The sequence below is a fragment of the Megascapheus bottae genome, chromosome 18, assembly GCF_031878675.1.
Source record: "Megascapheus bottae isolate mThoBot1 chromosome 18, mThoBot2.hap1, whole genome shotgun sequence".
In the NCBI taxonomy this organism is placed as follows: Eukaryota; Metazoa; Chordata; class Mammalia; order Rodentia; family Geomyidae; genus Megascapheus; species Megascapheus bottae.
Window position 1 is genome coordinate 22,335,966 of NC_143526.1, and position 27,990 is coordinate 22,363,955.

Sequence of the window (27,990 nt, forward strand, 5' to 3'; positions counted from 1 at the left end):
GAGGACCTTAGCTTTATCTGGTTTAGGATGCCCTCTGCTGGGATCTTTGGACTAATCTCATATTCCAAAAGATTAGTCTGAGCTCATTTTCAGGGTGGTGACAGTATTTCAGGAGAGAGAGTTGAAAGTATAAAGTTTCATGGAACTAAGTCTTAGAACAGGTGCATATATCAAGCCCAGCGACAAGGAGTGAATGTGCCTCCATGTTGTGATAGGAAAAGATGCACAGTTACATTGCAAAGGTTTTGAAATTAGGGAGAGATGGAGAATGTGGACATTGAGGGGGTCTATCACATGCTAATTACTAATATTGAATCAGTCATGTATGTCTGTTATCATTCATTGTTTCCTCCAAAATGTCAACTCTGTATGGCTGGTATGAATCCAAGCCACCATTTTCTCTGACCTGGGTGATCTTTGGAACTTCTTCAGTTGTCTTCCTGCTTTCAGCCTTGGACATTTCTTTTTTTAAATATTTTTTATTGTAATTAATAAAAAGGGTTACATGATATTTGCCAGATAGAAGGTGAATTAATTCACATACACTGATACCCTTTCAGCCTTGGACATTTCTACTGTGTTCTCCAATTGTCTTCCATCACAAGCTTTGTGTATAGTGCCTTCGTAATACCATCCAGTGTGTTAATTTACATGTTTATTGCCTATTTCTCCAGCAGCTGTATGTTTCATAAGTCAAAGACAGTGTCTGTTGCACATCACTGCCCAAAGCTGTCACCTAATAAATGCCTATGTCTTACACAGCAGATTCCTTAATTATACTTTTACCTAAAACCATGCACAGGAATCTTTGCAACCTTTCTGTATAAAATATATTTTCTTTTTCTCAGTCATGGGGCTTGGACTCTGGGCCTGGGTACTGTCCCTGAGCTCTTCAGCTCAAGGCTACTGCCCTACCCTTGAGCCACAGTGCCACTTCCTGGAGATAAGAGTCTCATGGGCCTCAGTTCCGGGGCTGGCTTTGAACTATGGTCCTCAGCCTCCTGAGTAGCTAGGATTACAGGTGTGAGCCACTGCGCCTGGCATATTTTCATATTCTAAATGTTGATCATGAAAGTGTTCTTTTGTTGTGGAAATCTAGTTGAAGTGGTCCTAATGAAGAGTGGGTGCATATGACACTGCCTGCGGTGTACCTACTGATGATACTTTTAAAAGAGAGGCATTGCTAATCAATACGATGCAAGTTAGCACCGTCAGAAAGAGGTCCAAGTTCACTGTTCAGAACCTTGCATTTTGTCAGTGGAGAAGGGAGCTGCAGAGAGAAATGAAATTTCTCCATCATGGATATCAGTTGCTTTTGATTTCTTCTTATCAGCTGCTAATTGGAAGAGATGAACAGAGTGGAGTAAGTTAATGAAGAAACCAGCCATTATATAGGCAATTGTATTATGAAAAGCTTTGTGATTGTTAATTAGTTGATAGCCTTGGGAAATACACTGTGAACCAGAAATAAAGGAGGAAGCAGAATATTTCGAGCATCACCCTAGGTGAATAACATCTAAATATGTTTTTGCTGACATGTTTTGGGTTGTAAGAACTACATCTTGAAGAAGAGACATCTGGTGTTTGGAAGATGCTAGAGAACCTCTTAACATAATATAGTCTCTACATATATTAGAAATAAATTCTTTTTTCCATATATTTTTATTGTAATTAATAGAAGGGTTACATTATATTCACCAGATAGAAGGTACATTTACATTATTTCACAAATATTGGTACCCTTTCTCATGTCATGGTCCCCTTCTCCCTCCCCGCCCCCTCCATTTTGATTCCCCCCCTACCCTCTCCTATTTCAAATAACCAATTAAGCATATATAAAATGTATCCATAACAAGGTGAAATACTGTAACAATATGAGATTACCAAGGGACAGCAAAAGAGATGAGAGATAACATAGTACATTAAGGACAGCAATCACTCATTACATGGTTCTTGTTTCTATCTCTATGTTAGTAATTATCTATCTTATTTCTTAGCATGAATAGTTTGGAAACACATTGCATTGCACATGGTAATTCTAGGGGGCTGCCGCATCTGTAAACCCTTTTGGAAATAGCAAGATTTATGCTTTTAGAGCCTGTAGAAACCAAATAAACAGCCACTTAATTCAGTTTCTCAGCTTTTCTTGTAGCAATATAGCACAGGCAAGTGGCCTGGATGCAAGCATTCAGAAAACCTGCCCTATACTATGATATATAGAAGCAGAGCAGGAAAAAAAAATCAATCTCATTGCCCAAAGTGGTGGCAATTCAAGTCTCAGAGAATGAGTAGGAGCTGGGATGAGAGTGGCTGTCAGTCTGTGGTGACATGGGACAAGCATTACATTCTTGCAGGAGTGATAGGGTGAGATTATCCTCTTTGTCCATTTGTTACCTTACCTCCTTTCATTGTTTTTACTCCTCCAGGCTCTGTAGCAACATTGTGAGTTGTCAATAATCCTCCCAATAAATTCTTTGAATCTTCACAAAACCAAGGTCATTCTCATTGCCTATGCATAAGAACCGTGACTAAGTCACTCAAACAGAAAGCACCAATCAGTTTACAAGGCTCTTGCCTTGTAATGAGTAGTTTTATTGCTTAAGATGAATAGTGCTTCCTCTGGTTACATTCTCCAGAGCCTCCCCATGTTACAAAATTTGTCTATGGGGATTTGAAAATTCTGTGGCATTCGTTTCCAATTCTTATTTGATACTAAAAAGAAAAAAAATCACAGCCACAGTTTTAAAATTAGAATCTTTTCATTTAATGTTATGCTTCATTCTGTTTAAAAATATGTCACTTTTGTCTTAAAACAGAATTTCATTAAATAGAATTAGTCTAACAATATTTCTTTTAAATCTGATCATGTTTTAGGATGTCAGCATGGCTAAATTTGGCTGTCACCCCTAGTGACAGAGTAATTTTCCTCTGGTAGAGAGGTTGGCCAGTTAAATGATAAAACAATGATGTGTTTGATAGCTAATGATCTATGTGGCTCGATACTACTTATTGAAACTATCTTATTGCTCACATAAAATAAATGACAAAAATCCAGGGACTGTGAAGTCAGTGATGGGTTGTGCCTGCATAATCTCTTTTTTAAAAAAGTCGAAACTTTGAAGAATCTAAAGCAGAGGTTCAAAGAGTACAGTCCACAGACCTGTGCAATGTACAGACTCCTTTTGTTACAAGGAAATAATAAATGGTAAACACTCCACACACTTTAATGCAACTGATATTTCTGCCATGTATTTAGTACAACTGATGTTTTGTACATAAGACTTTTTGATGAAGGATTTCGTCACTATTATAAATAATAGTGTATTTGGTTCCTTTGAGTACCAATAATTCCATGGATAATCAATCTTGTACAAAGCTGAAAATCATCCATAGAACAGCAAAATGTGATCCTATATCAACTTTCATTTCAAAGCAAACACTTAAACTAGTACATATTAACATCTTTTGGCATAGATGAACACTGGACAGATGCTATATACAAAACATTCTTATGGACTTAGATTTCAGAAAATCAAGAACTTTCAAACTCATGATTGGGAAAAAACATAAAAACAATGCATTCAAATGTCAAATATTATTTTTGGAATTTAATTTCTTTTTCATTATCTTTAAATAGTTGTACAAAGGAGTTGTCAGTTAAGAAAACAATTTATGAATACAATATATCTTGATCAAAGTCACCCCTTTTGACATTCTCACCAGTCTTTCCCCTGCCTTATCCCCTTCCCTCATTGTTCTTAATTTTGTAGGACATATTGGATTGTTGATTGCATTTTTTCTTTCTTCTCTTCATTTATCTGCCTCTTTTCCCTTCACCACCCCACCCCTTTTGAGTATCTGCTTTCTGGCCTTTTATTTTGCTTAACTTTGATTTTTGCCTTTATAAGGAATTATAATACATGAGTTTTTTCCTGAATTTATTGTATTTCAGTTAATACATTTTTATACACTTGCTTATTACCCACTGTATTTACGGGGAAAACAGATATCTTGTACCTCTAAGGACTTACTTCACTTTATGTAATTTTTTCCAAGTCTTTCCATTTCTTTACAAATGGTACAATATCATTCTCTCTAATGGATGAGTAAAATTCCATTGTGTATATATGCCACATTTTCTTTATCCATCTGTCCATTGAGGAATATCGGGGCCAACTCCTTAATTTGGCTATGTTATTTTAATAAAAAGTTGTATTCCCTGTAAAGCCAAAAATAATGTGTTAATAGAAGCCAAAAAGTGATATAGTCTTTAGAGAATATTATCGGAGAGACAGCATTGTGAACAACTTGTAAGCTGCTAGAAATAATCTGACCCGTATCTACCATCCAATATGGTAATCACAGACCTCTATGATTATTTGTATTTAATTTAATTAGCACATATAAAGTTAACAAGTAAGTTCCTCGGGCATACTAGGTACATTTAAGAGCACTGACATTGGCACCTGAAATAGCTCAGTTGGAAGAGTACTGACATGATTTTTTTTCTTTTTTTTCTCTCATTTTTTGCTGCAGATTTTTGAGGTGGTAACTCACTTTTATGATCCTCATTTCCTTCAGGCTTACTACATCAAATGCAGTCTGGATAATAGCAATGGGATCTCCAAAAGTTTATTAGGTTATTAGTTTGACAATACGTCCACAAAGCCAGAGCTTACAGTTCAGCAAGAGCACTGTGTACAAGAGGCACCAATGTTAGAATTTACTTATGGATGAAGACAATCTAGAGAACCCAGAATAACCCATAGCTACACTAATAAATTAGGTGGCTCATTTGGTAACCCATTACTAAGATGGGTAATGAATATTAAATTGACCCCTATTGTTTGCTGAATTGGACATCTGTAAACGATTATTCCCTTCTTGTGGGATTCCTCATCCTACAAAGAAATTGTATCTTCCATGTTGCAATCCATCTTCTAACAATGAGAGATGTCAAATATATTAAAAGTGGAAATTGCTTTTTGATGTATTGTCACTTGGAGAGAAAGAGGACCTACGAAAAGATAAATGCACTATTAAATGATGGCAATTTAGTAAGAAGTAACTCGGTTCTGACAGCTTTCAATTAACCAGTGGAATTGCAAAAAGAAAAAGGAATGTATAAGCCTAAATGTCAGGTAATTAATATTACTTATGGTTAGATTTGTAATGTATGTGGTGCTTACTTTTGACTGGAAATCATTTCATTTCAAATTATCTTCTGAGACTGAACTCTGAAAACATGACTCAGAAAGAACAAAATGCCATTCTACTGTTATCTTTCTACCCTGATTTACCTGCTAATATTAAAACTTTTAACAGATTTGAGAGCCAGTGACTCCTACCTGTAATCGTACTTATTCAGGAGGCTGAGATCTGAGGATTCCAGTTTGAAGCCATCCCATACAGGAAAATCCATGAGATTCTTCCACAAACCACCAAAAGCTAGAAGTGGAGCTATGGCTGAAATGGTAGAGTACCAACTTTGAGTGAAAAAGCTAAAGGATAGTTCCTAAACTCAATCCTCAGGCCAAAAAAAAAAAAAGAAAAAGAAAAGAAAAAAATGAGAGAGAGAGAGAGAGAGAGAGAGAGAGAGAGAGAGAGAGAGAGAGAGAGAGAGAGAGAGAATGAATAAAAAAATCCACAAAGGGCCGGGAGTTTGGCCTAGTGGTTAAAGTGCTTGCCTATCATGCATGAAGACCCGGGTTCAATTCCTCGGTACCACATACATAGATAAAAGCCAGAAGTGGTGCTGAGGCTCAAGTGGTAGAGCTCTAGCCTTGAGAAAGTCCAAGGGCAGTGCTCAGGCCCTGAACTCAAGCCCAGGACTGGCAAAAAAAAAAAAAAATCCACAAAACTTTGAACAGTTCACATCACAGTCAAACTTACCAGTTATTCTTCCCAAGAAGCCTTGGCCTTTCAGCATACCTAAATCTGAACGTAGTTGAAATCACTGAATAGGAGACAAATGACAGTAAAATGGAAAGAAAAACTTGTAATTGAATGTAACATGGAAATAGGATAAGACCCAAGGTTAAGTATTATTGGAAATAAACGGATTATACCAAAGGCAACCTGAAACAGGTTTGAATTCTAGAGGCTTTAGCTGGTATGGAACACCATTCAACAAGTCAGTTTTATCTCTATTATCTTTCATCAGAGAGAGAAGTCAAAACCTTCTGTCAATCTCTGTTCCATCTACCTCTTAATTTAGACAACCAGTGCTAATGCTTTCCAAGAATATTCATACCTTGATTTTTAAACTGTAGTTCATTTATCTCCACTTGAATACTAGGGATGTCAAAGCCACCAGGGAATTCCTTGCTTTTAATGAGCCAGCTCTTACATGAGTCCATTTGCTCTGCTGGTTGATTGAGCATATGCTAGGCATAAACTATTTGTTGTCAAAGAAAATACTTTGCTTCTCCTGAGTTTTTGGTGTCCATTTAGGGAGTTCACATTTTAAAGTGACTTTAGGCATTGGATTTGTTTTCTGTAACCATTCTAACCAATTCACAGACGGGAGGTCAGACATCTGAGACAGATTTTCAGTGGGCTGAGGATAGAGTCAGCACTGGCCACTCCCACCAAAGGCTTTTTGTGGAGAATATGTTCCTTTCTTCTTTCAGCTTCTTCATTTTTGTGGGTCATGGGGATTGAACTTGGCCTGGGCACTGTCCCTGAGCTCTTCAGCTGAAGGCTACCGCCCTACACTTGAGCCAAGCCCCCACCTCCATTTTCTAGAGGTTAATTGGAGATAAGAGTCTCAGGTCCTTTTGTGCCCGGGCTGGCTTTGAACCTTGATCCTCAGATCTCAGCTTCCTGAGTAGCTAGGATTACAGGCATGAGCCACGAGCCCAGCTTCTTTCAGCTTCTTATGCCAACATTTCTTAACTTCTTACATCCCTCTCCAAGATTTCCATGGCCAGCATATTCAAAATCTCTCAGAGAAATGCTTTCTCCTTGGTGTATCATTATCCTCTGGTTATCGTCTCTATGTGTCTTTTATAAGGATGCATGGGCTTGAATTTAAGGTACACCTAAATAATCCAGGATCCTGTACTCAGGGTCCTGACTTCATCGCACTCACAAAATCTTTGCCATACAAGTTCACATTTGTAGGTTTTTGCACACACAGTTTACACATATATACGAATATGTATATGCATATATTGATGACAATATTTTTAGGCTGATAAGGCTTCTCCATTCACAGAGGGCCAGAACTGGGAGACATTCCAAAGCTCTCATTTCTTGGTATGATGTTACCACTAAAAGATCGTTCAGTTGAAGCTATTTAGAACTAGGGTTTCTTTGTCTTTTACACTTTGTAACTCATACCAATGCTACATAACTGAATTATATTCAAATATATATTCAAATTTTAATCCATCAATCCAGACATTTCAGGATGATTTCATGTAGTAAGCAAGCTAGGTCAGATATAGCCTGCAAACATTTTCACTTAAAATGATCCTATGCTATCTTTCTGCTACAAAAATTCCTAGTACAGTGTTTACAAAGTCTGTTCTAAATGAGGTCAACACCTCTTCTAGGAAGTTCCTGGTGAGATGACGCAAATGACAGACCCACAGTTAATTTTTTTTCACATGTTTCTAAAGACATGGGAATATTTGTTTATGTATCACTATGTCAAGGTATTGGAGGTTCTTTGTGCAATTTTCCTTTTTGAAGATCAAGGACACAACTCCTGAAATTCACATTATTTTGCTAGTTCTGTCCTGAAATGATTGTGTGTATGTATGTGTGTGAGAGCAGGGGGAGGGAAAGAAGGAGAGAGGAGAAGGGGGAGGGAGGGAGGAAGGCAGAGGGAGAGAGAGAGAGAGAGAGAGAGAGAGAGAGAGAGAGAGAGAGAGAGAGAGAGAGAGAGAGAGAGAGAGAGAGAGAGAGAGAATAAGAGTTTAGACCAAATAGCATAAATGAAAGGGATTAGTGAACAGAAAGTGCTGTGGGATTCCTGTCTAATGTTTGAACCAAACTTGGTATATTTGCTTATACTGAGGATGCCTTGGGGATTTCAGCTAAGAGAATGATCATCAGTGTGTGTAATTTATTTATGGGATATTAAGATGCCTTTATTCCACAAGATTAAAACAATTAAAAACTATTCCCATCTGATGAATGACAGTGACCCGAACAGAACAATGGGACTCCTGTTTTTATTTATGGGCATATCTGCTATGGTTCCACTGTTAACCTTTGTGATGGAAACAACAATAAAAGTAAGATCATTTGTTTTCACTATTTTTATTTGACTTTTTGCATGGGAGACACGGTGTATGCTTGGCGCCTGATCTTTGGAGTGCCATCTGTCTCTTGGTTTCCTTGCTGTGAACAGATTCACAGTAGCATCTGGGTAGGAAGGGACAAATCCCCACTAGAATCTTTTCTAAGGTCAACTCTGTGTGGCATTTCAGTGCCTTTGGATGGGGATGAATGAATAGAGCATCATTTTTGTTGTAATGTATAGAGGGTACAGTTATAATCACTGGATAGTAAGTGCATTACTTCTAACACATACCCTCCTCGTGTTTTTGTCCCCATTTCCCTCCCCACCCCTTCTCAATCATCTCATTTTCTCCCCTTCCCTTTCCTATTTCAAATAAATGAATAAACTTATATACAGTACACCAGGTAACAAAATCAGATATGGTAACAATATGAGATTAACCAAAGGGCAACAAAAGAGAAGAAAAATAACACAGTACATTAAGAATAAGGACCACACAAGATAAAGCTCCTCTCTCCATATCCTGGACATCCTTTCAGGTTAAAACTTTCTTAATAAAGACCCAGAAATACAACAAACTAAAGAAAGTTTGGACAAATGGGATGCATGAAACTGCAGAGCTTCTGTATGGCAAAGGACATAGCTAGCAGCTAAATAGAAAGCACACAGAGTAGCAGAAGACCTTCACTAACCATACAAAAGACAAAGGCCTCATATCTAAAATATATCAACAGCTCAAAAAATTGAATTACTCCAAGACAAATCTTCAAAGACACAACCATCCCATTAAAAGATGGGCCAAAGACTTAAAGAGAGACTTCTCTGAAGAAGAATGGTCTATAGACACATGAAGAAATGCTCATCTCTGGTCATAAAAGAAACACAAATCAAAATAACTTTGAGATTCCACCTCACTGCAGTTAGAATGGCCATTATCAAGAAATCTAATAACAACAGATGCTGGGGATGTGGCCAGGAGGGATCATTACTACACTTTTGGTGGGAGTGTAAACTAGTTCAACCACTATGAAAAGCAGCATGGTGGTTCCTCAAAAGACTAGACATAGAGCTCATGTATGATCCAGCAATTCCACTACTTGGCATTTACCCAACATCCCAAAACAAGGACATAATAAAGCCACTAGCACAACAATATTCATTGTAGCACTATTTAGCATAGCAAATAAATGGAACCAGAAGCCCCTCAGTAAATGATTGGATCAAGACAATGTGGTATTTATACACAATGGAATTCTATGCTGCCACCAGAGAGAACTACATCACCCCATTGCAAGGAACTGGAAAGACTTGGAAAAAATAATATTAAGTGAAGTAAGCCCAACCCAAAGGAACATAGGCTCAATGGTTTCCCTCATTTGTAATAATTAGTGCACACCTAGGACTCTCCTAGCAGAGGATCACAAAACCTAGATACATAAGGTCATATAGGATGTGTCTAAAGTATCGAGCATCATTTTATTCATCTTTCCTGGTTCTCTGCCTTTAGAATTGCTCATGGTAGAACCACTGCAGGCTTCCAACTTCTCTTTTCATCATACTAAGATAGGATTTTAAGTAAGGACAAAAGAGCAGAGTCCCTTCCAATCTCAGTCTGATTTTTATTTTTTAAGTCTTGTTTTCGGGGAAGGAAAGAAGGAGATTTTTCTTGTCTGGTGGTTCACTGGGATTCTCCGTAGTTTTGGTTATAGAAGGGCGTATATCCAAAGTTTCCCACAAGTCCTCAGCAGATCCCCACATTTCAACTAGTTACCATATTACTCTGGTAACACAGAACTTTGCCTTCAGCAGCGACCCTCCTGGTAGCATCTAGCACTTTACAAAGTACCTCTGGGGCACTTAAAGCAGTTTTATAGATAGCCCGACACTCATCAATACATTTTCTCCTTAGAACAACCCTCTGAAGTCATCTGTGTCAGTGTTAATCTCCAATGTAAAGGTGCAAAATGGAAGCTGAGAGAGATCGAGAAATATGCCCATTCATAATCAATTGACTGATGACCAAATCCTTCCTCCAGGAACTTAATCCAAAAGTGTTCTCGCTAATCATGATCGACTTATTTAAATTCTATAGGGACCATAGGAGAAAAATCAACGGGAATAGTACAGGGTGTGGAAGGCTCAAGGCTGATCTAGACGAGCATAAACAGTTCTTTAGGATTTTATACTGTCACTCTTTAGTTTTCCAGTGGTATGACAAAATATTTTGTTCATTTCATTTTTTATGTTCCTTTGGGGCGGGCTTACTTCACTTACTATGATTCTTTCCATTTCCTTACAAAGGGATTTCTGTTTGATATGTCAGTTTATGGACACATTGCCTCTTGATCAGGACTACCCCTTTCATTTTTCTCCTGCATCTCTCTAAACCCCATCCATAGCCTGCCTGCATCCACTTCCATTTTTGTATGTGTACATTAAATATCTTGGAAGCATTTGTCCATCTCTCCTCTCACCACTCAATTGCTTGGCTGCCCTTAACGTTACCCCTCTCCCCTATTAAGTTATATTCCCTGTATGTATTTTGTTAAATCCAGTCACACACCCATGTCCATTGTTGAGCTATTCATCAAAGCCAAGTTATGGAAACATTCCAGATAACATTTAGAAGACAAACACATCAAGAAAAATGTGATAGATAAATAGATAGACATGCATATATATCATATATAGTATTATGTCACTGTGTAATATGCATATGCACACAAATATATTAACTAAAGTGTGGTATATGCAGAAATGGTTTCCAATAATATAACTCCTCTGAACAACTAATTTACAGGTTACCTGAATTCTTGAATCTTGAAAGGAGGAAGGATTTAGTTTAGTGGATGAGATATCAGTCTGCAGACACTTGGCCCTATTGTTTTGGGCCTGTGACAAGGCAGATCAGCATGGCTGAAAGTGCATGTGGAAGAAAGACGTTTACTTCATGGTTGGCCAAAAAGCAGAGAGAGAGAGGAATCTAGAATTTCCAAACCCTATTTAGGGAGGTGACCAAATGCCTTGAATGCCAAACTGTACTACAGCCCAGCAACCAAACTTTTCACACTTGGGCCTTTGGGAGGATCTTTAAAATTCATTCCATAACGCATGTTTCCCATTTTTCTTCCATCTTCCAGTCTCTGCTAGCAAGACATCTAGACTTATAGAGTCTCTCAGAACTATCCCATTTACAGAAAATTTGAAAGGTGAATTACACAAAACATGTACATATGGTTGTCTAGAAGAGGACCTTGAATAACTAAGATTAGCTAGAGGATAATTAGTGGGGTAGAGTTTGATAGTATCTTCTATGATAGATATATCTGAGATGATTGGAAAATGACTTTTAATAACCACTAAGGGCAGAGCTATGTGAAGCCTTGGAGATAAGGTCACTAGACCCTATCATTTTTAAGCATTTCAGAGTTGGGTAGTGTATAAGTTATCCATTGCCATGATACTTCTCCATAATACTCACAAAATCTTAATAGCATGATTCAATAAATGTTTATTGTTCATTTATTTTGATTGGTTTTGATTAATACTTTTTTCTTTTTTTCCAGTCCTGGGCTTGAACTCAGTGCCTAGGCACTGTCCCTGAGCTTCTTTTGCTCAAGGTTAGCAGTCCATCACATTGAGGCATACACCATTTCTATTTATGTGGTACTAAGGAATTCAACCCAATGCTTCATGCATGCTAAGCCAGCACTGTACCACCAAGCCACATTTCAAGCCCTGATTATTAACTCTTATGAGATTGGCGTAGCTGAATCTACTCCCCTGTATTTTGCAAACTTTTCGCGGATCTAGGTTGGCATTAGCTGGGAAGGCTGGTACCCAATCTATTCCATTTATCTTTCATCTTCTAGCAGGATAGCCCAGGAATGTTCTCAAGGTAAGGATAGGAGTGCAAAAGCACAAAAGGAGATGCACAAGGTCTCACAGACATAATCTTGGAGTCGAGAAGAAAATTCAATTCCCTGCCATTGGAAGAAAAAAGTTCCAAGTCACATGGATTTCAAGCAAGATGAATGATGACAGTATTACTGAAACATACTAATTACTTATAAGGTGAGAGAAAACCAAAGATTGAGACAGGCCTCTTGTCCCACACATCAAAAGATGCCTTTCATATCATTTTCAATTGATTCTCAGATTGTCTTAGATTTTCCTCTACCCTAGCCCCCAATAAGCACCGGGTATTTAGAGTCTCTTGGTTGCTGCCAGGATTCTTCTAATCCTGCAGTTGTGCTGAGACCTTGATCTCTGCCAACAGTCACCTAATCCCTGCCAATGTATTAACAATTGAGGTATTTGCTGATAAAGTCCAATAATGGAACCAATCTTTGTACCACTGAAAACCACATTTAATTTCTTTCCCCAGTAGACTTTGTGTTTGGGAATAGTTTTGTGCCAGAGTTTGTAATGATTATTTTCTCTTTACAAATGTAAAGTATGGAACATTGCCAATTTGTGCTTCTGGTTGGCACATGATACTGAAGTGAGCAAAAGGTAGATAGCAGCAAAAAGCTGCCAGGCATTTAATGAACTGGACCCAGGATTTCATGGGTAACTATGCAAGTATGGTTAAGCCATTCAGTTCTCATTTTGGTTTTCACTGATTGACAGTTGGCTTTGATTGATCAAGTATGCTCTGGATTGAGCATTTTCTCACAACAGGATTCTTCTGTGCAGAAAGCATCCTTCTCTTCTTTCAGTCTCACCTTCTCCCTAATTATGCTTGGAAAATTATTGACTGTTCAGTAAAGATCAGTTATCCATGTTTCACTCAGAAATGATATTAATCTGGCCTCTGAAGACAAACTGGAGTAGAGACAAAAGTAAAAATGATAACATTTAGTTTGGGGAAAAGACCATTTCAAAAATGAGACAAAGCAAGATAAATTAAAAATGGCACTTTCTCTTAGGCTGCTCATGTAGTTTGCCTGTTTCTGAACTATTGACAATTTAAAAACTCAACTCATACAAAATTTTGCTAAGAATGATACTAGAAGTTCTAGTGCTGCAATTTAGTGGTGCATTTTGCAAGCATGAATTGTGCTCTAAATGCATGCAAAGGACCTTTCATCTATATCACAGAGGAGATAAAATATGAGGATGATTTTATCCAGATGGCCTTTTGGAATTTTGGCCAACAGAAGGAACATATAGAAAATAGTTGAAACCTTTAACCTCAATTGATTTAAAAGAAAGTTTGTTTAAAGAAAGGAAAGACTTATGTTGATCTGACCACAAGAAAAAATATAACGTGGCGTAGCACAATATTCCAGTGATATTACATATGTATATATGTATATATATAACAGAATATTGCAAATAACCAGTAAAATTGTGAGAAAGAAAATAATCATTGTATATTTCTTAATCACTCACTTATTAAACATAATAAAGAATTAGAGCACGGCTAGAAAAAATAACTTTCTGCAGTCATGGATGTGTTTCATATCTGCACTGATGATAAAAGTCACCATAGCTGTGCACAGTGGCTCATGCCTAAAATCCTAGCTACTCAGGAGGCTGAGATCTGAGGATCACAGTTCAAAGCCAGTCCAGGCACTAAAGTCCCTGAGACCCTTATCTCTAATTAACCTTTAGAAAACAAAAAGTGGGGCAGTGGCTCAAGGGGTAAAGCATTAGTCTTGAGCTAAAGAGCTCAGGAGTACCACCCAGGCCCAGAGTTCAAACCCTATGAATGACAAAAATAAATTAAATAAATAAATAAATAAATAAACTCACCATGACCCCTGTGCAGTCATCAAGCACTTGAAATTTGCTAGTGCAACTGAGAAATTGGGTGGGGGGAGGGAAATGGGGACGAAGACATGTGAAGGGGTATCAATGTCTGTGAATTAATGCACCATCTATCTGGCAAATATCATGCAACCTTTCTATTAATTACAATAAAAATATATGAAAAAAAGAAGCTAGGAACTTCTATAAAAGATATCTCCTTAAAAAAAGAAAATTCTAAAATAGGGACCAGGAGGAGGAGTAGAGAAGGAGAGAAGGGAGAGGACAGAAGAGGATGGGGAGGGAAGGGAAGAAAAGCAAAGGAGTTTTATTGAACTGTGTGCATATTTAAGGTGAACAGTTTGATACATGTTGATATGCATACAGCCATGAAAGTATCATTCCAAAAAGGTTTCCTGGAGCCTTTGAAAATCTCTCACATTGGGCCTGGAGGGTGGCCAAGTGATAGAGTGTTTTCCTACCATGTAAGCAGCTCAGGATGTTTACCTAAAACACAGTGGGTTTTATTCTGCCATACACTAATGGCTAAAAAATTCTTCCACATGAGCTAGTTTCAACAATATACTTCCGTGTTGCAAACTACCTTCCCCAAACAGAAATATTTGAAAAGTTAAAACAAACTCATTGAGTAAGGATTAGCTCTTCTATTATTCAGATAACTTTTATTAATTATTTTTGGAAATTCATTCAGTTATTATTTGAATTTTTACTTTTCTTCTTTTTTATTACTGTCAACCTTAAGGTCTTTAAATCAACAAACTAGATAATTACGACTGCAATGACAATTATGCATTTCCCTAACCACAGGAGATTGCTAAGTACTTAAAATATGGCAAATCCAAGAAGACATGTAATTAACACCGATTTCAAAAATCTATTATGAAAAAAACAGTGAATGAGAATTTTATTGAAGTATGTTTAACTGATCACATTTTAATTATGTTCAGTCAAATGCATTATAAAAATCAGTGTTACCTTCTTTCCAGTATAATGCAGCTATTGAAAATTGTAGGTTTGTGACACACACTTATATGTCTACTAGACTGTGGTATTTTAGAGCTCGTTTCTTCACCAAGGAGATAGTGCTACCAAAATTCACTGGCAAATGAAGCTTCTAATCCTTAGTAAAGTATCATCCATCAAGCCTTTGCTTAAGGCTTAAAGTCATTGCCCACTGGATAACTATATATGTATGTATATATATATTATAGAGAGATAAATGGATAGATAGGTGTACATATAAATATAATATGTTCTCTTTTACATATATAACTATCTATATACTCTAGTCATATAAACACTTATATCCATATATTACCATGGGAATTTTCATCTCACCTCTTTGGTTCTGTTTTAGAGAAGCATTGCTCATCAATCACTGACGGCATTAATCCTAGTCAACTTTTCATTGTATGAGTCTTTATACACTGGATAAAAACTCTGTTAAGAATTTGAATTCAGCTAAAAGCCCAATAAAAACAGCAAATCGCTTGGTTGGGCTAACACTGCTGGCTGCTGGCTATGATTTCATATGTGCATTCATGCCACAGGACTCAGTAGGGCTTGTGTGAACATGCCGGTATGTTGGCTTCCCCAGACTCTAGGCAAAAGATTTCATCAATTACAGATATCTTTGGATCCTAAAGATGCTGTGAAGTATACAAACACTTTTGCTTTCTTTTAAATAGTTCTGATATAGAAAAAAATAATAGATGAATGAATAATATAGGCTTGATATTCTTCCATTTCTTTATGTAGGGGGAGTTTTTTTTTAATAGCATGAGGACATCATAGAGATCCTTCATATCTTTTGTTAAGTTAATTCATAGGGTTTTTTTTAGTCTATTACAAATTGAGCTGCTTTCCTGATTGCAGTCTCACTCTACTTGTTGGCATACAGAAAAGCTACTGGGTTTTGAGGTTAATTTTATACTCTGCTATTTGACAATGTTTCAGATCAGCTCAAGTAAGTTGGGAGAAGAGTCTGTGGTGTTATAGAGATCTTTAAATACAGAATCATGTCATCTACAAAGAGAGAGTGTTACTTCTTTCCCTGTTTGGATCTTTTTTATGTTTGGACCTTGCCTTGTTGCTCTAACTAGGAATTCCAGTACTGTAATTGAAGAGGAGTGGCGAGAGAGAGGACATATTTGTCTTATTCCTGATTTTTGACTTTTAACTATTAAGTATAATGCAGGCTACAAGTAAACCCAATGGATGATAAAAGACAAATAATTATATTTAGACACAATTAATTAAAGAGAAGTCTAAACAATCACACAGTACCAACAAAGGAGGATATTCATGGGAGAGGATCATAATAGCTTAATAGCTATGGGCATGTGATCTTAGAAAATGATGCTTATCATTGGGAAGGGGTGGGGGGAGGGAAATGGGTACAAAAACATGAGACGGGGTATCAATGTGTGAGAAGAAATGCATCTATTATCTGGCAAATATAATTGTTAATTCCTCTACACATTACAATAAAAAAGTTGCTTTTGTATACCCAATGCTATGGACATGATATTGGAAATATAAACACAACTACACAGTCATAAAAATCTATGACCCTGTAGACATAATATTTTATTACATAGATTAATATGTATCTATGACATATCCAAAATGTTATTCAAACCAGCATTTTATATGTATCTATGATATACAAACTCTCAGCTTAATTTTAATTGTTCTAAAATTGATGTGCCAGTGATTGCATATAGAGATTCCCTTCTTGAATACTTGTTTGTTAAACAGGACATTTGAAATATGATGTAAAAATTAGTGTTCATAAAATCTTTTAATAAAAAAGGAACTCCAAGATATGGAAGCAATATATTTTTATTGTACTGCTTGTGGTTCTTCTTTCTCTTTCTCTTTCCCTTCCTTTCTTCCTTTCTTCCTTCCTTCCTTCCTTCCTTCCTTCCCTCTTTTTTTCTCTTTTTCTCCTTCCCTTCTCTCTCTCTCTCTCTCTCTCTCTCTCTCTCTCTCTCTCTCTCTCTTTCTTTCTCTCATTCATTTTTTCTTTTTATATAGTTTGAAGAATGCTTGCATACAGTTTTATTTCAAGAGGAAAGTGACCAAGTGACAGCCCTCCCCTCCCACACACACTGGGCAAAAAAGAGCTGTAGATGTGGTCCAAAAGCCAGATCCCCATCCCCTGATTGGCTCATTCACGAGACACGCCCGCCCTCACCTCCCTGAGTGATAGCTAAAGCTGCCTCTAGATTATTCCCTTCTGGCACTGTTTTTGAATTTCTGTACCATATTTTTATACATTTATCTGCTTTGGAAAGGGTGCAGGGAAGGAAAGCACAGACACTCCGGACACAGGGTGGACAAACTCAGCAGTGAAACCACTAGACACTATGTTGGAATTGAGCTTTACAACTTTGGGGAGAGGAAAATTGGTAAGGGAAAAAACTAGGAGAGAATGAGGAAGGGGGGTGACACTGGTCAAAAGGAAATGTACTTATTAGCTGACTCACATGTAACTGTAACCCCTCTGTGCATCACCTTTACAATAAAATTTAAAATAAATAAATAAATAAAGTATGAGACCAGGAACAGTGACTCACAGAAGTAATCCCAGTTACTCAGGAGGCGGAGATTGAGAGGACGACAGTCAAGGCCAACCAAGACAAAAAGTTATCCAGGTCTCTTTTTAACCAAGAAGCTAGGTGTTGGCTAGGAATGTGGCTTAGTAATAGAATATTTGGCTAACACTATGTGAAGCCTTGGGTTCAATTCCCCAATACCTCATAAACAGAAAAAGCCAGAAGTAGTGCTGTGGTTCAAGTGATAGCTAGCCTTGAGCAAGAGAATCTCAGACAGTGCCCAGGCCCTGTCTTCAAGCCCCAGCGGGCGGAAGCAGCAGCAGCAGAAGCAGCTGGGTATAATTTCAGCAAGACAAGAGGCATACGTTAGAAGGGACGCAGTATGAGGCTAACCCTGGGCAAAGAGAAAAGGGAGCCTTCCTGAAAAAATTAACTAAAGTTAAAAAAAGTCTAGGAGTGTGGCTCAAAGGGCAGAGCACATGCCTGGTACTTGTACTTAACTTTATCCTATGTTCATACCCCAATACCACCAAGACAGAGAGAGAGACAGACAGACAGACAGAGACAGAAGTCTCCATCAGAGGTATTTTCCTAGATCCCTATTTTTTATGATATCAATAGTATCAATAGTAAATTGAAATATCCTTTTGTTACAGAAATTTTATTGATAAAAGTCATGATGTAATTTGAAATCATAAAGTATAAAAGGACCAAATCAAGTTATAATAATTTTATTACATAAACTATTCATTGTTTGTTTACACTTTTATAGGCTATCTTATATAATATTCATTTTTTGTTATAACTTATCATATATTTATACATAATGAATTATTTTGAACATCTTTTATCAGAATATGATTTAGCATTTGTTTGAAACTTCAAATTCTCTTGAGACACTTTTGCAACATAGTTGCATTTATTAGTTATTTGCTGTGGTTTTTGTTTTTGTTTTTCTTTGTCTGTCCTGGGAGTTAAATGCAGGTCCTGAGCACTGTCCTTGGGCTTTCTCAAAGCTAGAGCTCTACCACTTGAACCACAGCACCACTTTTGGCTTTTTCTGTGTGTGCATTACCAAGTAATCAAACCTAGGTCTTCGTGCATGTTGGGCAAGGATTCTACCACTAGGCCAAGATCCTGGCCCCAAATTTATGTTAAATTTTTTGGGGGGTGAAGGGTGGATCGTGGGGCTGGAAACCTGGGCCTGGGTGTTGTCCCTGAGCTCTTCAGCTCAAGACTATGGCTCTATCATTTGAGCCACAGTGCAATTTCTGTTTTTTTTTTTCAATTGTATTTTAGTGTCAAGGTGATGTACTGAGGCTCCAGTTACATATACAAGGTAATGAGTACATTTCTTGTCAAACATTGCTACCTCTCCTCTCATTTTTCTCCCACTGTCCCTTCCCCCAACAGAACTTACATGCACATACATATTTATATATGTTAAAAATGGTAGTATGGATTCTCACTTTTTTCCAAATAATGTTTGAAACTAAATTAATACTGTTCTTTTCTAAGAAAAATGACTGGTCTTAAAGGGATACCATTGAATTCCAGCAGTACTTTGTCATATAGGGAATCTGGCAGAAACTTAATAAGCAGAAAACACACTGAAAAAACATCTTGGTTATTTTTTTCTGTTTCCTACAGGAGTCCCCCCACTGTCTTGGTCTATAGCGCTCCATCTCAGATATTTTATGCACATAATCTGAGTTGACAAAGAAAATACATGGATTTTCTCTAACAGGTGTCGTTTTGTGTAAATCCACTCAATATTGACCTTCTTGGCTAAGATCAAGTAGAGGAAAAAAGAATCCGGAGTTTTAATGAGCCCCAAAATAAAAGCAAGACAAAAATCATCTTTCTTTCTTGCCCATCGGCAGAAATGTATTTATAGAGCAGAGATCACACAATTCAGTGCTAAGAAGCAAGAAGGACATCAGTGGGAAATCCAGAATGACAGAATGAATGGAAACTGAAAAAGCAAAGTTCCCATACTCATGGTATCACTTAGGAATTTATTTGCAAGTAAGACACATTAAAAGGGTAAATGCAATTGCCATTTTCTTCTCTGTCAGTGTCTCTGTCTCTGTATCATCTCTCTGTGTCTCTCTGACTCTTTCTTTCTGTCTCTCTCTGTCTCTGTCTGTCTTTCTGTCTCTCTGTCTCTCTCCCTGTCTCTGTCTGTCTGTCTGTCTCTGTCTCTCTCTCTGTCTGACTCTGTGTCTGTCTCTGTGTCTCTCTCTGTCTCTCTCTCACTCTGTCTCTCTCTCTGTCTCTCGCTCTGTCTCTCTCTGTCTGTCTCTCTCTCTGTCTGACTCTGTCTGTCTCTGTGCCTCTGTCTCTGTCTCTCTCTCGCTCTGTCTCTCTCTCTCTCTAGCTCTGTCTCTCTCTCTGTCTGTCTCTCTCTCTGTCTGTCTCTGTCTCTGTCTCTCTCTCTCCCTCTGTCTCTCTGTCTCTGTCTCTGTCTCTGTCTCTCTCTCCTTCTCCCTCTCTCTTAATAAAGATGACCTTAGATAAGAACTCTCACCCGTAGGGGGTCACCTCATGGTTATCTTGTTATCAGAGATGTGCGTGTTCAACATGAGTCTACTACCATTTCACGGCAGATGAAGCCCAGTGCCTTGTGTCTATGGATCATTAGGAGAATTTCCTGGTTCTAGGTGTTGTTGCTTGCATCAAAAGCCATCATTAGGCTTAGTAATTGTCTTTGTTGATATTGGTTGGGTCCTTTCATACATTTGGAGTTCCTATCTTTTACTGTCCTCTGTCAGAGAACCTTTAAAATTAACCTTAAACATATAAAGATTGGTATATCTTTTGTAAGCCTAATACTCTGTTTATCTTATGCATACATTATTTCATTTGTTCCTGTGAAAACTGTAAGAGCATGTGCTCTCCTAACCTAAGGTTTAAGATGAGGAATTCCAGATATAAAATAGTTTAAGTCAATCAAGTTGAACAATCTAAAAGTATGTACATATCAATGAGGCTTGAATCGGGGGCTTCTAGCAGACAGAAACTATAAGGGCTTTTTCCATTGAACCGAAAAAAACAGTATATCCAAACCCAATTGTTCACTTGGTTTCTCTGTGTAAAGGGTATGTCTCTGAAAAATCAAACAGCACACACACACACACACACACACACACACACACACACACACACACACACACCTGGCTAGGAAAAAAAGCAGGGAATTGTATTTTAAAATTAATTTAAATTTTTACCCAGAAAGAAAAACAAAATGGCATTCAATTAGTCTTTGAGGAAACCCAAAAACAGGCTGCCATTCTGTGGACACTGAGATGCGTCTACGGAGAGGATTCACTGCAGCAGACTAGTGCATGAGTAATGATTGCACTTTAACAGTCGTGGGAGTCACTAGGATCTTGCTTTAAAGGAAAGAAAATCAATTTTTGAGCAGATTAGGTTTTCAACTCCCTCAAAGGTATTTATTCAAAATATTAGTGTGTCTATTATGTTGCTTTCTCCCATGGAACCCGAATATACCTTCTTCCAACAGTGAGGGGTGGTAGGGCATAGAGAAGCTCTGATAAATATTTTATTAAAGAAAGCCTCCAGCGGGTCAGACCACAAGTGTGATGCTCCAAAATCCTTAGAGGAGTTGTCCATAAGACTCTGTCATCTGCCTTGGCTTCTACTCTGTCAGGCCTGGGAATAGAAATCTTTCCTATACCTGAACTTGCATAGTGCCACACCTAGCTTTGTGTATAAACTTACCCACATTATAGGGTATGCACACAGCAAAGTGTCATAAAAATAGAAAAGAAAAGAACACAATGGTGAAAATAAAGTTTTAGAAAAATGATCTGTATTAACTCCTTTAAAAAAATTTCAGGGGTGCTGTGGCTCAACTGGTAGAGAGAGAGCCTTGAGCTGAAGAGCTCAGAGACAGCACCCAGGCACAGAGTTTAAGCCCCACAACTGACCAAAACCAAAATTTCATTGTTGATTAAGTAGATGGAGAAAGGAGATCCATTCAATCCATCAGTTTAGAAGTACAATGCATCAAGATCAAGGTTACCCATTGTATAGTTCTCATTCATCTTCCTAATACCACTTGTATCCTTAAATTATGTAGTTCCATTTCCACGTGTCTTCATTTCTTTTATGAAGGTTCTATCCTCATAAGAACCACAGGTTAGGGGCCGGGAGTTTGACCTAAAGGTAGAGTGCTTGCCTAGCATGCACGAAGACCCCCGTTCAATTCCTCAGTACCACATACACAGAAAAAAGCTGGAAGTGGTGTTGAGGCTCAAGTGGTTGAGCTCTAGCCTTGAGAAAATCCAAGGACAGTGCTCAGGCCCTGAGTTCAAGCCCAGGACTGGCATAAAAAAAAACAAAAAAGAAACATTGGGGGCCGGGAGTTTGGCCTAGTGGTTAAAGTGCTTGCCTAGCATGCATGAAGACCCGGGTTCGATTCCTCGATACCACATACATAGAAAAAAGCCGGAAGTGGTGCTGAGGCTAAAGTGGTGGAGCTCTAGCCTTGAGAAAGTCCAAGAACAGTGCTCAGGTCCTGAGCTAAAGCCCAGGACTGGCAAAAAAAAACAACAACAACAACAACAAAAAAACAACAAAAAAACACTGGATAGGGAAGATGAGGGGTGGGGGTGGCGGTAGGAAAATGGGGACCAAGACATGTGAAAGGGTATCAATGTATGTGAATTCATGCACCTTCTATCTGGCAAATATCATGTAACCCTTCTATTAATTACAATAAAAATATATGAAAAAAAACAACCTCTGGTTCAAGTAAACTCTGTATTAGACATTTTTGGCCTCCTCTATGGAAATAATCTTTCCCATTCTTTTTTTAAACTCAATGTCTAGAAGTTATGAGAAGGCTTTGACTTGATGAGATTTAATTTCATGATTTCATAACCCACTAGAAGTCATTTGACCTGAACTCTCTGTCTTTATAAGGCTGGGATCTTAAGCCTATTTTCTTTGAGGAAAAAAAAAAAAGAACTCCTGTTCTTCTGACATAATAGTGCAGAGCACAAACCAAACCCATCATTTGCAAATTTGCATCTCTGGGAAGAATAGAAAGTAGATGAAAAGATGTGTAACTCAGCCCATATTATCAGATTACAGAGTTGATGGGGCCTACATCATTCTGCCTGTGAACCATCTTGAAAAGTATCTAAGTAAATCCTGTCATCTTTGAATGTGAGGAGGAAAAAACACAAACAGCACTTAGGGACTAGAACTGTTTACATAGGATAGCTGATGTTAAAGGTGCAGTCTGTTTGACACAAAGGAAAAATTTGAATTTGTAGTAATTTTCCTGAGTCCAATGATATATCCACATTTCAGAGTCAGATACCATTTTAATGCAGTTCTTTTATTTTGAAAATGCATACTAGGAATAATGGTATACATGCCACATAATTGTCTGCATGTTCAATACTGAGTAGCTAGATTGCCAGAGAATCTATAACAATTCAGTGTACCAAATGCCATAACTTAGGTAAAATCTGAGTCATGTCCCTATGGTGTGTCTCTGTTTTCATAATACACATTCACATCTATATAGTTGCTTACCTTGCTGCTAAGTCAAAATGTCAGAGAGCTAGGAATTGATTTTCAAATGATTCTCTAATGTTTTTTAAGCTTGAAGAGTTAAATTCAATTACTTAAAGGCTTGTTTTGAATTTGGCTGACACATAAACCATTGATCAGTTATTTTATAGAGCCAATTTTCATTTTATCCTATGGATCACTCTACATCCCAGAAAATGGCACCTGTCTCCATTTTTCAGATGAGTCCATAATCTCGGGGAATAATGAATTGTCTTAGGAAGTTTAGCTATTATACTGGAGGTGGAGCGGTTCCATCTGTGCCAAATCCAGTCCCTCCTCCCTCTCAAAGGTTAAAATGCATCCCTTAAATTTAACTGTCATCAGTACATCCTGTTAAGATGTCTATTAAACATAGACTTAGAATTAGTTGGCTGTCATCTAAATGTCTGCTACAGAACGCTCAAGTTGCTTTTCTTTAAGTTATTAAGAGTAATCATAACTTATTATTTATCAGAGATACTCAGATAAAGATTTTTTGGTAGCATACTTAAAGAGACAAGTTTGAACAGAGAATTTTAGTGGAGATCCTGCAAGTATTAAAGTATATTTATGATGGATGGTATTTCTATGATTAGTCTGGTTATATTCAGTATAAACAGAAAAATTTTCAGTGTAAATAGAGCATTTAGTACCTAGGAAATAAACTCAGAATAAGAGATGGTGAATAATATAGAGAATGGAAAGTAATGGTACTCAGAAAGCATTAAAGAAATACGATGTATATCAGTAGTTATATTTTCTGGGTTGAAATATTATGTTAGTCAAATACATTGAATTATCTCATTATTGAAATATGCTTACACGAATATATCACTCCTAAAATTATATTACATAACATGACTTATCTCCTGATATTCAGAAATGTATGGAGAACATATACAAAGACTAAAAATAAAGTATGTCTACCTGTAAGGCAGGCAATTTTGAATTAAATTTAAAGTGCATGGAAAAGCTTACAGGTCCATTCTTCTAGGTTTTCTTGTCACCTATGTAAATTATAATGTTTTTTAGAGTGCTACTCTTCTTAGCAATGATTGTTTAATGCATGATGTAGTGATCATTATAGTTACAAATTATTTTCAATTCACTAAAAGTAAATCAAGGTCTACTTCAACCATTTTAAGACATTGAGAAGTAAACTTAACCAGAAAAGTTTTTGCAACAGCTTTGAAATATGAACTGAGAGAATTCACATGACTTAGAGTTGTCAACATGTTTTTTCAAATGCAATAAAAGATCATTAAATTATGAACCTTCCTTGTGTATGTCACCAAGCACTGGTATTTATAGACTATGTCTAATAAGTGGGTACACTGTGTACCTTCAGTTAACTGATGCACATAACGAAGTAAAAACAAATGTGATGACTCAGAGAAAAATGGAGCAATCTCTCAGAGTAGTTCACACTGACCTTCAATGGATAATGGATAGCATCAACTTTTAATTATTTCAAGAACATCTTCTTTGGATTCTGGATTTCTCTATAATGAATGATCAATGATAAGTAGCAAACTGAGGGAAAAGACCTGGGCTCTGGACTTTGAGTTTCTAACAGAATAGTAGAGAGTGACTTCTTACTTCCTAAATCTTTTATGAAGCATATGAAATCGTATTCAATTTCTTCCTACCCTACCACTAAGTATTTATTATTTATTCATTTAAAATCTAATAGTGTACTGATCACAGTAAGTTTAAGAACTTGTAAGATCTATATTTAATTTCAGTTTAGTCAATGTATACATAATTAGTCCTCACTTACTCATGGATTTTGTTTTTACAAATCCAAATGTCATGGTTTTTACACTTTTGTGGCGATTCACTGCTTTTACACTTTTGTTGGCAATTTCACTGCATAAAATGCTAGCCCTCCTCACACTAGCGCTGTGATGTTGTCTAGTATTTTTAAGCACTGACTTTGCTGTTGCTCATAGAAAAAAACAATGTGTTAGATAAGATTCAGTTCTACTACTGTTGACTGTCAGTGCCAAGGAATTTAACAAGAAGTATTACTTATGGTATGGTTTAGCAAGTACACCGTTAAAGAAGGATGGGTATTGATGGGTTGATGAAAATATTGAGGTCATATGGCCACCTAATCTTTGACAAGGGAGTCAAAAAAATAGAATGGAAGAAAGACAGCCTCTTCAACAAGTTGTGCTGGCAGAACTGGTTAAGCACCTGCAGAAAACTAAAGTTGGATCCTTCTTTGTCACCCTGCACTAGAATTAACTCCAAATGGATCAAAGACCTCAAGGTGAAAGCTGACACTCTGAAAACTTTACAAGAAGGAATAAAGATACACTAGGCCTCCTTGGCATAGGACGAAACTTTCTTAATAAGGACCAAGAATCACAACAAATCAGAGAAAGGCTGGAGAAGTGGGACTGCATTAAATTGCAGAGCTTTTGTATGGCAAAGGACATAGCTAGTAAACTAATTAGGAAGCCTACAGAGTGGGAGAAGATCTTCTTCAACCATACAGCAGACAAAGGCCTCATATCTAAAATATATCAACAGCTCAAAAAATTGAATCACTCCAAAACTAATCACCAAAGTAACAACCATTCCATTAAAAGATGGGCCAAAGACTTAAAGAGAGTCTTCTCTGAAGAAGAAACAAAAATGGCCTATAGACACATGAAGAAATGCTCGACATCTCTGGCCATAAAAGAAATGCCAATCAAAACAACTCTAAGATTTCACCTCACTCCAGTTAGAATGGCCAGGATCAGGAAAACTAATAATAACAGCTGCTGGAGGGGATGTGGCCAGGAGGGATCACTACTACACTGTTGGTGGGAATGCAAACACATTCAACCACTATGGAAAGCAGTATGGCAGTGCCTCAAAAGTCTAAACATAGAGCTCCCCTATGACCTAGCAATTCTACTACTTGGCATTTACCCAAACATCCAGAAACTAGAGCATACTAAATCCACTAGCACAACAATGTTCATTGCAGCATTATTCACCATAGCAAAGATATGGAACCAACCTAGATGTCCCTCAGTTGATGAGTGGATCAACAAGATGTGTATCTGTACACAATGGAATTCTATGCTGCTGTCAGAAAGAATGACATTGCCCCATTTGTTAGGAAATGGAAAGACTTAGAAAAGATCATATTAAGTGAAGTAAGCCAGACTCAAAGGAACTTAGGCTCAATGGTTTCCCTCATTTGTCATAATCAGTAGAAACCTTGGGCTGTACTAGCAGAGATTTGCAATAGAGTAAAATCTTGATACATAAGGCCATATAATATGAAGCTAATTGAAAGGACCTCCAGGATATTGAAACAAAAGCCATATAATGAATGATTGTTTTCCTTAATGTACTATGTTATCTCTCATCTCTTTTGCTGTCCCTTGGTTATATCATATTATTACAGTATCTCACTTTGTTATCTGATATATTGGACATATTTGTATTTGGTTATTTGAAATTGGATAGGGAAGGGGGTAAAACCAAGATGAGGGTATGGGGGGGAGGGAAATGGGGACCAAGACGTGTGAAAGGGTATCAATGTATGTGAATTAATGCACCTTCTATCTGGCAAATATCATGTAACCCTTTTATTAATTACAATAAAAATATTTTTAAGAAAGAAAATATTGAGGTCAGAGTTTATGACAATCTAAATGTATATTTTCAGCAGAGACAATGGCTCTATATTTGCTACATCATTGTTTGTGATGACTTTACAGAATGTAACTACTGAAAAGTATGAAAATTAATTTAAATAATATATACAATTTCTAGTGGTTATGCTAGTCCCTAAGATTGAGGAACTATAGGTAAAATCCTGTTCCTCACCCCAGCTCACCGTCTCTTGGAGAAATGGATTCACAATGGAATCTATCAACGTAGAAGTAGAGAAGGTACTATTATAAAAATGCATGTAAAGAGGTAAGGTGAGCCTACCACGAGCTATGAATTATCTTACTAATAAATCACAGATCTGCAATTGTACAGCAGAAGAAAATGACAGAAGCCATAAGGAAAAGGTATGCATCATCTTTAAGAGGAAATAAAGTAAATGAGGTTATATATTTTCTTTTGGAACAAATCATAGTGTTGCTGGGTTCTGAATCATATTGGTACCATGTTGTTTTGCAGATACGCTGTGGTAAAAAATGCTTCTGCAGGGACCAAAATGAACACCGGGGAAAAATGAAGAAGACTGAAGAACTCCAAGAAATAGTTGCAAGACTGAAATAGTCACACTCCTCTGGCATCTTTAACTCATCCACATCCATCTTGAACAACGTAAGCCAGTAACTTATACTGTGACTTATGACTTTGCTCTTGCAAAATTTTTCCATAATGTACACAATATTTTTAAAACTGGAAAGTGCAACATAGTTATTTGACAATATTTAATGATTGACTTATGTGTGCCTAAAAATAGTTATGGGTCAAATTTTGGCCTATGAGGAATTTATATTCTAGTGGAAAAGGCAAATGAATAAATAAATAAAAGAAGCAGTCAGCCATTCATGAAGTTCATGAACATGGTAAAGCAGATTAAATTTGAAAATTTGACCTGACCATTGAAAGATAAGAAGAAGCTATATTGTGGTTTGAAGACAATACTGTCTTACAGCATGTATCCAGATAGATTTGATCAAACTTGGAAAACAAGCTAGTGTTTTTAAAGAGAGTGGATTTGGAGAAGCTTGGTGTAGATGAAGTTAGAGGACTGTTGGGTGTAGGAAAATGCATGGATTTTTAAAATTTGAGTGTAGGTAGGAACTCATTAAATACTCATTAGTGGATGAGTAAAGAATTTAG

At 37.1% G+C, this 27,990-nt stretch overlaps 1 protein-coding gene across 2 annotated transcripts in view; it reads left to right on the forward strand.

The window, feature by feature from the left end:
* The window catches only part of Pak5 (p21 (RAC1) activated kinase 5), a 197,481-nt gene that overhangs the window by 63,146 nt on the left and 106,345 nt on the right, over nucleotides 1–27,990 (forward strand). For both annotated transcript variants that reach the window (XM_090352002.1, XM_090352001.1), the window contains exon 2: nucleotides 27,316–27,465. The gene's annotated coding sequence lies outside the window, so the exon portion shown is untranslated. The remainder of the gene's footprint in view (nucleotides 1–27,315; nucleotides 27,466–27,990) is intronic.